The sequence below is a fragment of the Mesoplodon mirus genome (assembly GCF_964341445.2).
Source record: "Mesoplodon mirus genome assembly, chromosome: 16".
In the NCBI taxonomy this organism is placed as follows: Eukaryota; Metazoa; Chordata; class Mammalia; order Artiodactyla; family Ziphiidae; genus Mesoplodon; species Mesoplodon mirus.
The window spans coordinates 67,965,704-67,980,249 of record NC_138992.1 but is presented as its reverse complement, the minus strand read 5'-3'; positions in this window follow the sequence as shown (position 1 = coordinate 67,980,249).

Here is a 14,546-nt window from a genome sequence, read left to right as displayed (position 1 = left end):
ATCTAGAATTCCCAAACTTGTGGAAGAGATCAGGAGTGTGTGTGACTACCAAGGTGAAGAGAAGTGCCACATTCACCAAGACATAAGCACTTGACTATTTCTGAATGGAAGTGCAATAAAATAGAGCAATTTATGTAAACTCTCACACCCACCCCCACACCACCACTGTACTCCTCGAAGTTTGCTATCCTATTCAGTATCAGGTAGGCTCTCTAACATTTGCCTGTGTCCACCATGGATTATGCCTAAAAATCCAAGCTGCTCTTTTGTCTTTTTGTTTTGTCCAGTTCTCATGACACCATCACTTTTTAAGCTACAGTTCCTAACTAACTCTGGTAACTTCTATCATTGACGAAATTCAACTTTATTAGGTAGCAAATAGCCTACAAAATAAAGGAATTGGGAAGAATGAAGCATGAGCAGTAGGATACTAACAGCTTGTCTCCCTCCCCCATCTCCACCTCTCCCAGGCATACATAGACACACACAGCCAAAAAAATCAGGGGTTCTCCAGATATCTCACTTACTCATTCAACAACAGAGCATCTTTATTTGCCCAACGCTGTTTATGCACTGGACACACATTAATAAATATAACTGATTGTTACTGTCTGTGTGTCTGTATCCATACTTTTCTTTAAATTTTTAAAAATGTTCACCAGCATGATCTGAACTATTTCACCTTATCCATTCTTACATTAAATAAATAAATAAATAGATAGATTTTAAAAAGAGTATAAAAATAGGAATCTTGTCTAGAAAGCAAACGAAACTATAATTGAATATTTAAAAATAAGTAAGAGAATCCAGCATTGTTCTTGGTGCACAAAAAGCAGTCAACAAATATCTTTTGTTTCCTATTACTGTGCTTAATATGAAACTTAAATTTTTTTTAAAGTCAAAAAGTTTAGAAACTATATTTTGTTATTCATTAATTAAAGAATTAATCTTCTCTTTTTTGCTAAGATATTTAAAAATCCTAATTATAGGAAAAGGAATTAAGACTTACTGAATTTAATGCCTACTTATTCTACTAAAATAGTCCTTGTGGGCGTGTGCAAGTTTTGAAAGTTCTGGAACTACACAACATAGTTTGAAACAGCTGACATCTTGAATAACCATATTTCAGAGGCTTGGATGAGGTTGGAATTCACAAGAAAAGATGGGAGATGACTAGTCTAGCTTTGTGAACCCTTAAGCCCCATATCTTCCTTAAATTATCTATTCTGCATTTAAAGTATTTTTATCATATAAGAAAATGGCCTTATATAACCACTCCAATTTTCTGAACGCTTTTACGTGCTTTCATAGACCCCTGTATTGTTTTTAAGGCACTGATCACGTTTTCTTAATTATATATTGGTATAATTATTAGACTGATATCTGCTTTCCCTATCAGACTACAAACTCAGGGCAGGAACCAAATTGTCTTTTAATCACTGTTGATCTCCAAGTCTATCACAATACATGATATCTACTAGGTTTTATATCAATACTTAAGGAGTGACTGAATTTTATAGGTCTTATTTTTTGTAGCATGCATTAGACATTGATGACAAAAAGCTAATTCTAAAAACTAAGGATTTCTTTAGGTGCCTCTGAGATGCTGGGGGAATCACTGGCAGAGCTGAGATTTTCTGTTACCAAATTCCATTCACTTTAGTCATTGATCATTTAATCATTCATTCAACAACTATTTTTTGAGTGCTTATCACGTGCCAGGCACTGTTTTTGAAGCTGGGGGTTATCAGTGAACAAAAGACAGCTGCCTGCCTTTGAGACACATTCTGTGGGCAGTAGGATTTTGTGGATCAGTGCCACTAAACCACAACATGTAGCATGACTTTATTAGAAGGTATCTTTCAGTTGCCTTAGTTTTAAGAAGGCTTGTTGCCCGAGATGAGTATTTACGTCTTCCCAACTCTTCACACCCAGCACCACCACCTGCCTCTGATGCTCCCCCCAGCTTCGCTTTCCCCTCTTCATCCCCCCAGTTAGACCAAACCGGAGAAAGGAGCCCCTGCCACGTTGTGTGCCATTTCAGGATGTGTGGTTTGGAAAACAACCCTACAGTATAGGGATTTTTCTGCAGACTGTTCACTGCTGTTTCCGACTTGGTTTCTGTGTTTATCTTCACTCTATGGTACCTTCGTTGCACCTCAGGCTACTGGCAGGAATAAGCATCACTTAAAAAGTAATTTAGGAAATAACTGTACTTCCCCTGGGGTGCAAACAAAAGGAAAAGTTGTGGTAAATAGCTAATGTAAGCACAAGGTGCCTTGGGGGACCCCTAAGAGTCACTTTTTTCAAACCAGCAATAACTTCTGGTGCTATTGGTCCTGAGGCAGCAGCCGTCAACATTGTTTACAAAAGCTCCCCTATGGCGTTCTCATTAATTAACGGCACTGTTTGCTGATTCTAGATTGATTCAGTTTGTTCTCTGGAGAGTGTTTTTTGGAAACTCAGTTATGCCTTGATGCGGAATTTCATCTTCATGCCCTAAATTCCCAGGATGGTGGTTTACTGGGACATATAGAAGATGAAGTGAAAAAGAGAATTTGTTAGATAAAAATGATAATCAAAAGATTTTAAATTCAGATGTAATTTTTGAAGATTTTCCCCACAGAGCAAAAAAATTACCTGAAGCAAAGTTTGACTGACAGGCGGGTTTAACAAACACAAGACAAATGGCATGCAAAACAGATAGGGAAGTATTTGTTGCTAATTACTTGAGAAAGCATTTTAATTAAGTTGTTTGCCAATTAATACCTCATTTTTAACATTCCATAAATGTTTAAACATGTTTCATAAACTTTCCTTCTTATGGAAACATTTGCAAGTGTTATGAAGTTTCTTTGGGAATCTCATAAGAAAAAAAACCTGTAAAGTTTAGACGATTCTAATTGCCATTTCATAAGTAAATAAATAAATTGTCTTTTTTATCTTGGTAGCTTTTATACTTCAATATCCTCTATCTGCATAAACTTTTCTTCCATGTTCTACCATGGAGAGTATATAAATGCAAGTTGCACATTTTTTTAATCTTCCATAAAAATTGAAAATAATATGGGACATAGAGGATAGTATGTTTAATTTCAGTCTTTTAGTCAAATGCAAGAAAATGAGTTGGAATGATATAAAGAAATTCAACAAATAGCAATTGTTATGTTTCAATCAGCTTTAACCTAAAACTTCCCAAAATACTACCTACCCAATTAAAATAAAACAAAAGACAACATACGCAAGCAAAACAGAAACGTTTCTCTGTTACCAAGTTGCGGCTTAATTTTTAACATAAGCTATTATGAACCTAACCAAAAATACCTCAAGCATTTAGCTTCTTTCTTTTCCTGTTTACTTCTTCATTGGAGCAATTACGCTTATTATGTTTGTTGCCTCCTTTAAATGGTTTTCATGAAATTAAGGGATGAGCATAGATTATGTTTAAAATTTAGCCATAAGATTAAGGACACTCACACCTTCAATCAGCACATGGCACTTTCTGAACGTTCGTAACCAAAACGTGAGTCATGTAGTAGTAAATCACCGAAAGGGATGGTGCGGTCAAGCTGGCATGCTAGCCGACACGTGTTTGCTGACAGGCCTGCTGTGTAAGCAGGCTGGGTTAGGCAGAAGCAAGGAAAGGATCCTGCTACACCAGTGCCTTTTATTCCGTGGAAATCAGAGGTGAGGGGAAGGCGCTTCAAGGGGGTTTCCGAATCATGAAGTGTGAGCCCCTTCAGGGCTGTGGGAATAAGTAGGGCTGATCAGGGAGGCAGGTAGGGTGAGTTAGGGAGCACCTCCCGGGAAGTTGGCCTTTGTGTGAGCACTCGGGGACAGGAAGGCAGCCCTGAGAGGCCCATGACAAGGACGTGCAGCCCACCTGTCCACCTGTGCTGTGGACAGCCTGAGGAAAGCCAAGTGGTGCCCGCCCCAAAGGGGACAGTGGGACCACAGTGACCGACTATGGTGCTACAGGAGCGCACTGTGCACATTACAGTAAGTCACCTTGGTTCAGTCAGTTCTGGGACCGTGTACGTCTTTTGCTGCCATCCAGATGAAGACTAAAAGTAAAGATGATTGTGAGCACAGTCTCGTGGAGAAGATTATCACTTACAGGTGAAGGTTATCATTTGTACTTCTTGTGACATGGGAAGGAATCCCACAATAGGAGCCAGTAAAGGAGTTATGAGACCACTTTCCTACAGCCACAGTCCTCCTGGAATTTGCTTTCTTGGTGGGGATGGAAGTAGGTTTTTGGGGTGATGTGGATGTTAACACCCTGCACTCGTATTAAATGAGTTAAATAGCATTATCTCCTTCTACTTTTACTTTGTTTAGTGTCTAGATTTTAAATGTCTCTGTCATTCTGGACTTATGCTTTGACTAGAGCTTAATTAGAAGTCAAATTTCATCCAGAGGCAGGATCACGATGGCGGAGTAGAAGGATGATCAGCTCACCTCCCCTCGTGAACATATCAAAACTACAACTACATGTAGAACGGTTATCACTGACATTGACCTGAAGACTGGCAGGATGGCTCTTCTACAACCAGGGCTGTAAAGAACAATCCACACGAGGTCTTGAAGGAAGGGAGGAGAAGCAATCTAGTTGAGACCTGCACCCCTAGCAAGGGATCCAGAAGAGGAAGGGGATAGCATAGTCTCCGGGATCCTCCCTGGGGAGAGAGGGGTTCGAGCCACATATTAGCATTGCAGCCCTGGGGTCTGACACTGGGAAGACACACCCCTTTAGCTGATTTGAAAACCAGCGGGGTTTACCGGAAGGCTCTAAGAAACCAAGACTCCACGCTTGAAGAGGGTGTGCTCACAGACTTGCTTACTCCCCATCACAGCACTGAGGCAGTGGATTAAAGACTGCCTGGTGCTCTGGCTGGCTTGCCAGGACCTCCCTGCACCTCCCAGCACACAGAGCGCTCTTGCTGTAAGCCCCCTTGCTCCTACGCTGCTTCCCACTAAGGCAGAGGCTACCATTGCCAGTGAGAGTATGCACACTTAGAGGGAACAGGGCTGGGTTGGATCCCAGTCTTGCCTCTGACCAGGGCAGAGGCAGCCTTTGCCAGTGCACGCGTCCCTGCACACGCTGGAGAGACAGCAAAACCAGCTCAGTCGTGTGGCTCCAACCCCTCTAGCCCTGACCCAGCCTCTAAACAAGGCATGCAGGTTTTACAGGGAAAAAGTGAAATCAGCACAGAAGTGCAGCTCTAAGCCCTCAGGCCCTTTCCCCATCCCCAATAGGGCAGTGAATGCCACTGAGCATAGGAGAAGCCCCAGCTTGCACCTGGCTCTGGCTCTAAGCCCTCTCAACTCCAGCCCTGCCTCTCACCAAGGCAGTAGCTGCCAGTGCACCCCAGCGGAAGATGTGGCCCATGTTCACTTCAGATCCAGCTCTCCCACCAAAGCTACTAGGCACACGCAGACTGCATAAGGATGTTCCCACACAGTGACACTCCTTCAAGTGCACATGGAATGTTCTCCAGGAGAGATCATGTGCAGGCCACAAAATAAGTCTCAACAAATTTAAGAGGGAATTATATCAAGCATATTTTCCACTACAGTGGTACTAGAAACTAGAAATCAATTACATGGGGCTTCCCTGGTGGTGCAGTGGTTAAGAATCCACCTGCCAATGCAGGGGACACAGGTTCAAGCCCTGGTCCGGGAAGATCCCACATGCCGCAGAGCAATTAAGCCCGCGAGCCACAACTACTGAGCCCACGCACCGCAACTACTGAAGCCTGTGCGCCTAGAGCCAGTGCTGCACAAGAGAAGCCACCACAATAAGAAGTCTGCACAGCACAATGAAGAGTAGCCCCCACTCGCCGCAACTAGAGAAAGCCCACATGCAGCAATGAAGACCCAATGCAGCCAAAAATAAATAAATAAATACATTTAAATTTTAAGAAAAGAAAAAAATCAATTATAGGAAGACAAATGGAAAAAACACGAACATATGGAGAATAAATGATAAAATGCCACTAAAACATCAATGGGTCAACAAACAAATCAAAGAGGGAATCAGAAAATACCTTGAAATAAATGAAGATTAAAAAACACAACTTTCCAAAATCTATGAGATGCAGCAAAAGCAGTCCTAAGAGAGTTTATAGCAATACAGGCTTACCTCAGTAAACTAGAAACATCTCAAACAACCTAACATACCATCTAAAGAAATTAAAAAAAGAACAAACAATGCCCAAAGTCAGCAGAAGGAAGGAAATAATAAAGATCAGAATGGAAACAAATAAAATAGAAACCAAAAAAAAAAAAAAATAGAAAAGATCAATGAAACCAAGAGCTAGTTTTTTGAAAAGACAGACAAAATTGATAAGCCTTTAGGCAGGATCATTCAAAAGAGAGAAAGTACCCAAATAAACAAAATAAGAAATGAAAGAGAAAAATTAAAACTGATATCACAGAAATACAAACAATCATAAGAGAATACTATGAACAGTTACATACCAACAAATTGGACAACCTAGAAGAAATGGATAAATTCCTAGAAACATAATTTTCCAAGACTGAATCAGGAAGAAATAGATAATCTGAATTTATGATTACTAGTATTGAAATTGAATTAGTAATCATAAAACTCCCCAAAAAACATATGTCTAGGACCAAACACTTCACAGGTAAATTCTACCAAAGACATAAGGGCACACCCTGAAACTCATTCTATGTATCAGGTCACCATTACCTGATACAAAAACCAGACAAAGACACTACAAAAAAAGAATATTACAGGCCAATATCTCTGATGAATATAGATGCAAAAATTCTCAACAAAATGTCAGCAAACCTAATGTAGCAATATATAAAAAGGATTATAAACTATGATCAAGTGGGATTTATTCCAGGGAGGTATGGATGGTTCAGTATCTGCAAATCAATTAATGTGATACAGCATATTAACAAAATGAAGGATAAAAATCACGTGATCATCTCAATAGATGCAGAAAAAGCATTTGACAAATTCAACACTCATTCATGATAAAAACCCTCATCAAGGTTGGTTGTAGGATCAGGCCCCACAAGATGGCTGCTCTCTTGCTCTCTGTACATCCCCTGCCCAACCCAGTCCTGCCTCACCCTTACCTTCTGCACATGATTGCCTCCCCTTCCTAAGCTGAAAGTTTAATCAGTAACCACTTGCATGATTGACCCGACCCCCAGCTAACAATTGTTCTAGCCCGTGGAACAGAATGACTCCGGTATGTTCCATCATCAACAGGAAATGCTGCCCCTCGCCCCAGTCCCCCTGGCAACCAAGGATCCCTTCTGACATCATACCCCCATAACTGATAGCCTCCTACTCTCCTGTGGAGCAAAGATTGCTGCTACGTCCTACCTGCCATTGACCATAAACGTTGTTCCAGGACCTTTGACTCTGACTTGTAAGATTCCCTGTCCAATAAATCACAGATGTCTCTGTCACTGATGCTGGGTTCTTTCTTTGGTCTAGCAGCTCGGCAATTACAAGGATTGCAAGACTCCAGGGCACAGTGCAACATGGGTATTAGAGGGAACATAGCTCAACAAAACTAAAGGACATTTATGACAGACCCACAACCAACATAATACTCAATGATGAAAAGCAGAAAGCTTTTCCTCTAAAATCAGGAACAAGACAAGGATGCCCACTCTTGCTGCTCCTATTTAACATAGTTTTGAAAGTCCTAGCCACAGCAATCAGATAAGAAAAAGAAATAAAAGGCATCCAAATTGGAAGGGAAGTAAAACTGTCACCATTTGCAAACAACATGATACTTTATGTAGAAAATCCTGAAGTCTCCACCAAAACAAAATTAGGACTAAAAAATAAATTTAATAAAGATGCAGGATACAAGATTATTATGCAGAATCTCTTATTTTTCTCTATACTAATAACAATCAGAAAGAGAAAGCAAGAAAACAATCCCATTTATAATTGCATCAAAAAGAATAAAATACCTAGGAATAAACTTGAACAAGGAGGTAAAAGATCCATACTCTGAAACCTATAAGACATTGATGAAGGAAACTGAAGATGATACAAAGAAATAGAAAGATATCTGTGTTCATGAACTGGAAGAATTAATATTAAAATGTCCATAGTACCCAAGGCAATTTACAGATTTAATACAATCCCTATCAAAATACCCATGACATTTTTTACAGAACTGGAACAAATAATTTTAAAATTCATATGAAACCACAGAAGACCCTGAACAGCCAAAGCAGTCTTAAGTAAAAAGAACAAAGCTGGAGGTATCACACTCTTTGACTTCAGACTATACTACAAAGCTACAGTAATCAAACCAGTATGGTACTGGCACAAAAACACACACATAGATCAGTGGAACAGAACAGAGAGCCCAGAAATAAATCCATGTACAAATGGTCAGTTAATCTATGACAAAGGAGGCAAAAATATACAATGGAGGGCTTCCCTGGTGACGCAGTGGTTGGGAATCCGCCTGCCGATGCAGGGGACACGGGTTCGTGCCCCGGTCCGGGAAGATCCCACATGCCGCGGAGCGGCTGGGCCCATGAGCCATGGCCGCTGAGCCTGCGCGTCCGGAGCCTGTGCTCTGCAAGGGGAGAGGCCACAACAGTGAGAGGCCCGCGTACCGCAAAAAAAAAAAAAAAAAAAAAAAAAAAAATATATATATATATATATATATATATATATACAATGGAGAAAAGACAGTCTCTTCAATAAGTGCTGTTGGGAAAACTGGACAGCTACATGTAGAAGAATGAAATTATAACATTTTCTCACACCATATACAAAAATAAACTCGAAATGGATTAAAGACTTAAATGTAAACATGGAAACCATAAAACTCCTAGAAGAAAACACAGGCAGTGAACTCTTTGACATTGGTCTTAGCAATACTGTTTTGGATCTGTCTCCTCAGGCAAGGAAAACAAAAGCAAAAATAAGCAAATGGGACCTAATCAAACTTAAAACTTTTGCACAGTGCAGGAAACCACCAACAAAACAAAAATATCACCGACTGAATGGGAGAAGATATTTGCAAATGATATGTGTGATAAGGGGTTAATATCCAAAATATATAAAGAGCTCATATAATCAATATAAAAAAAAACCAACCCTGAACAATCCAATTAAAAAATGAGCAGAAGACCTGAATAAAAATTTTTCCAAAGAAGACATACAGATGGCCAACAGGCACATGAAAAGACATTCAACATCACTAATCATCTGGTAAGGGTAAATCCAAACCACAATGAGGTATCACCTCACACCTGTCAGAATGGCTATCGTCAAAAAGATAACAAATAAATGTGGGTGAGGATGTGGAGAAAAGGGAACCCTAGTATATTTATTGTTGGTGGGAATGTATATTGGTGCAGCCACTATGAAAAATAGTATGGAGGTTCCTCAAAAAAGTAAAAATAGAACTGCCATCTGATCCAGCAATTCCACTCCTGGAATATATATATATATCCAAAGGAAAAAAAATACCAATTTGAAAAGATTTGCATAGTAACACTATTTACCATAGTCAAGATATGGAAACAACCTACATGTCCATCAACAGATGAATGGATAAAGATGTGATATATACATATATATGTACATATGATGGAATATTATGGAATATTACTCAGCCATAATAAAGAATGAACTCTTGCCACTTGCAGCAACATGGATAGACCTAGAGGGTATTATGCTTAGTGAAGTGAGACAAAGCAAGACAAATACTGTATGTTTTCACTTACATGTGGAATCTAAAAAATAAACTAAACTAATGAAAATAACAAAATAGAAACAGACTCACAGCTGTAGAGAGCAAACTAGTGGTTACCAGTGGGGAGAAGGGTGGGGGGAGGGACAGGATAGAGGAAAGGCATTAAGAGGTACAGACTACTAGGTATAAAATAAATAAGATACAGGACGAATGTACATTTATGAATCTGCAGCACAGAGAATATAGTCAATATTTTATCATAACTTTAAATGGAGTATAATCTGTAAAAATATCAAATTCCTGTTGTATACCTGAAACTAATATTGTATTGTAAATCAACTATACTTAAAAAAAAATCAAATTTCAAATTGTCTTGAAACTATGGTGGAAAAAAGAAAGAAAAAGAAAAGTCTCACATAGTGAACGGGGGAAAATGCTAAAATTAATATGGATTGCACTGCTGCTTCCAGCTAGAAGAGTGTAACTGGGACTGGACTTGCCTTCCTGATATAAATAACTAAAAACTGGACAAAAATATACGGGACTGCTTTTAGACATTGAGCCCTTCAGGACTGTGATTCCAGAGAATGTCTGCCCTGGCTTTCTGTCTGGAGGCATTTTCCTGACTGGTGTGCAGGGCAGGGATCCAACAGAGAGCTGGATGAGTCAGAGCCACAGAATTTGGAGTCAGGGGAGGCTCAGGAGCTGGAATCTGTGGAGCAGAGAACCAGAGGGGGTGGGGCGCAGGCCACAGAGAAAGAGCTCCAAAAACGCATAGGGTCTGGACTTGGTCTTTGCACACTAATCTGGGCACACACAGGGTAAACCTCTGCTGGGTAGGGCAAAAGGTGTCAGGAGCTGTAAAGGGAACAGTCTTCAGAGCTCCCACGGGGCTCTGAGAAGCTGGAGGACCAGACCACCTGGATAGAGCTGAGGCCTCCCAAAGAGGCACTGAGATGCAGAACAAACTAAAACTCAGGAAAGCAGTGGGCTCTTAAAATTCTGATGAACAATGAAATAGTTTCATCTTCTTTTGTGACCAATTAATGAAATCTGAATATTTTGAAATTTCCATTATGATTTTTTTTCTCCTTACCTCTGAATTAGACTCATTTTAGTTTCCAGATATATGAGTTTGGGAGAATATATCTTCATTACCAATTTCCAGCTTTTTTAGAACTTTGTGACATAGTTGTAGGGCCTCATATATGGTCAATTTTTGTGATTATTTCAACTCTCCTTGGAAAAAAGCATGATTTTTCTTTGCTTCCTTTTTTCCTGTTTTTTATTAGATTTAATGGAATTTTCCATATTCTATTTATTTTCTTCTGCTAGAAAGCTTCCTTCTCTTTGGGAGTTGTACATTATTCTTTCATTCTCTCAGTGGTTGCTTTTAAATTTTAATATACATACCAAGGATAGCCTGAAGTGAATTAACATTTTTATTCTCCTTTTAAAAAATTATCCCACGTTCATCTTCTGATAATTTCAGAGTATTTTTGATCCACTGTATTTTGAACATATCCCCACCCTACCCCCCAAATTAACCAGCTTCCTTACCATTTCCCAAGTTTCTAGAGGCATTTCCTGTCCTTAATTCACAGACCAGCAGGTCTTCTGTGGCTCCCAACTGTGCAGGAAGCCCAGCTGCAAATCCCTGATTCACAGAGCTTACGACTCACCTCTTCTTTTGTGGGCATTAAAACCGCAGCTCCCAACCCTGAGGCCATGATCCATTTTACTGAACAATTTATTTAATAAGTAAAATGAGGATCCAAAAAGAACATAGATTGTAATTGTTTGATATTCTAAGTATCTTTTAATTTTTACTGTTGTTCAGCCCTGACTCTCCCCCACCTTTTTTGAAATTTATCAAAGAATCCAGGTAGTTTTTCTGTAGTTTCTCACAGTCGGGAGTTTCCTAATGACATCCCTGTCATGTTTACCATGTTTCCGGGTTCCCTATTCTTCCTGTAAACTGGTAGTTAGATCTAGGGCTTCATCATATTCCTGAGGACCTGATAAGAGTCATTCAGTATGAGTTCCTGTTGCTTTGGCTTTGAAATTCTCATGCATTCCTGCCACCGGGGCATGTCCTTTCTTTCTTTCTTCCTCTTTTCTTAAAATTATAATTTCATTTTGTAATAGAGTCACAAGAAGTCGCATAAACAGTATAGAGTTTCCATGTACCCTTCCTTCTAGCTTCCTTCAGTGATAATACTGTATGTTACAAAGCCATAGTACTTTGGCAAACCCAGGAAATTGACATTGTCATGATACTATTTACTCGGGTACAGATATTTTTCAGATTTTGCCAGTATGGTTTTTTTTTTTAATTATAGTAAGAACACTTAACAGGAGATCTATCCTCTTAACAGGAGATCTATCCTCTTAACAGATTTTTAACACAATATTGTTATCCGTAGGCATAATGCTGTACTGCAGATTCCTAGAACTTATTCACCTTGCATAACTGAAATTTTATACCATTAATTAGCACCTTCCACTTTCTTCCTCTCCCAGTCCCTGGCAACCACCATTATATCCTTTGCTACTCTGAGTTTGACAATTTTAGATACCTCATGTAAGTGAAATCATGCAGTATTTGTCCTTTTGCAACTGGCTTATTTCACTTAACATAATATCCTTTGGTTCATCCATGTTGTCACATATTGCAGGATATCCTTCTTTTTTAAAGCTAAATAATATTTTATTGTATGTATATCATGCTTTTTAAAATTCATTCATCCCTTGATGGATGTTTCGATTGTCTCCGTGTGTTGGCTACCGTGAATAGTGCTTTAATGAATGTGGGAATATTATTATCTCATAGGAAGCCGATATCTCTTCAAGATCCTTATTTCAGTTCTTTTGGATAAATACCCAGAAGTGGGGTTGCTGAATCATACGGTAGATCTATTTTTAATTTTTTGAGGAACTTCCATACTGTTTTCTGTAGTGGCTGCACCATTTGGCATTCCCATCAACAGTGTACAAGGGTTCCAGTTTCTTGACAACCTCACCAATACTTACTGTCTCTTGTCTTTTTGGTAATAGCCATCCTAACAAGTGTGAGGTAATATGTCATTATTGTTTTGATTTGCATTTTCCTGATAATTAGTGACTTTGAGCACCTTTTCATATACATGTTGGCCATTTGGTTGTCTTCTTTGGAGAAATGTCTTTTCAAGTCCTTTGCCCATTTTTTAACCAGGCTATTAGGTTTTGGGTTTTTTGTTTGTTTTTGCTATTGATTTGTGGCAGTTCCTTATATATTTTGGAAATTTACCACTTAAAAGATATATGGTTTGTGAATATTTTATCCCATTCCATAAATTGCCTGTTTACTCTGTTGATGGTTTTCTTTGCTGTGCAGAGGCTCTTTAGTCTGAGGTAGTCCCACTTGTCTGTTTTTCTTTTTGGTGTCATAGTTCAGGTAGCCATGAGGTGGACTGCCCACTGCATTTTTTCTCAATCCATATTTTCTAGCCTTACAGAATAAGGTTGGAGTCATTCTAGTAGGGTCTGAAGCATGAGGCTGTTTCCCCCAAAATATGGGTGCAGAGGTGTGGAAAAGTGGTCAGTGTTTCTGAGGGAAACATTTTAGATTCGAAAACATTTGGGGGAATCTTCACTGACAGAAAAACGGTTACATTTTGGGGAACTGTACCTTCTCTGGGAGAGTGTGAAGCTCTTGGCAGAGGGTTCCACATTTGCTATTCAAGAGAGCTACTGAGGTTGGGGAGGCAGAGAGTGTTAGTACATTTCCAAAAGTTTTAACATTTTACAGAATTCTCTAGCCAAACAAACATCTTGTATTCACCTACACACGGCATGTGCTCTCTTCCTCACATCTTTGCATAGGCTCTGCTTTTGCCTAGAACACCCTCACTCTTCTTTCTCCTTGCCTGGGTAATTCCTACTTATTATTCGGTTCTCATATTAGATATTCTCTTTCTAGGAAGACATCCCTGACTCCTTCTTTACCTTAATAGCTAAAATGGATGCCCTTCCACTTTGCGCCTAAAGCATCTTGACATACTTTGTCATAGTACTTATTTTCCTCAATTGTTACTGCTTCTCTATGCCGTTTTGGCAGACATCCTAGTTTTATTCATCATAGTATTCCTAGGTTCATGAAAGTGGCACACAGTACATATTCAAGAAATATCAAATGAATTAATACATAAGCAAAAAATGAATGAATGAGTTTTGGGTGGAATGAAGGAAATAGGACAAGGACTTTTATACTATTTTTCACTTCTCTATGATCCTCCTGTATTAAGGAAAGAAATTTGTATTACCCAGTCATTTTTTTATCATATATCTGAAGCAATCTCCCATGTAATTTATTAGAATGACTGTAATTCCCTGCAATCTGGGATCTACAGCTATGTGATGAGATGTGACAAATAGCTGGAAGTTGCTCACTTAGGAACACCTCTGCACCTGCCATTCTACTTGAGATTCCAAATTTTTAGAGTTATTCTCAATGTTAAATATTGCCAAATAAAATTTCTCCTCTTGTTTTTTTTTTAATGTGCAAATATCCCTAATTTGGTTCCATGATTCAGCTCTCCTGTTTCTCTTGGGCAATAAGAGAGGAAAAGAAGGAACAAACATATGTTCCTCATTCTACACACCTGGTACTATCATATGTCATCCTTTTTAATCATTAATAATGGTGCCAGGTTACACCTTTTTGAAAATAAAGTCATTAAAGTTTAGAGAAGCGCAAAGTAATCAGGCCAAGGTCACCTGGATAGAAAAGACTGTCCTGAGATTCGAATCCTGGTCTCAGCACTGTACTCTTGGAATGTATTGAGA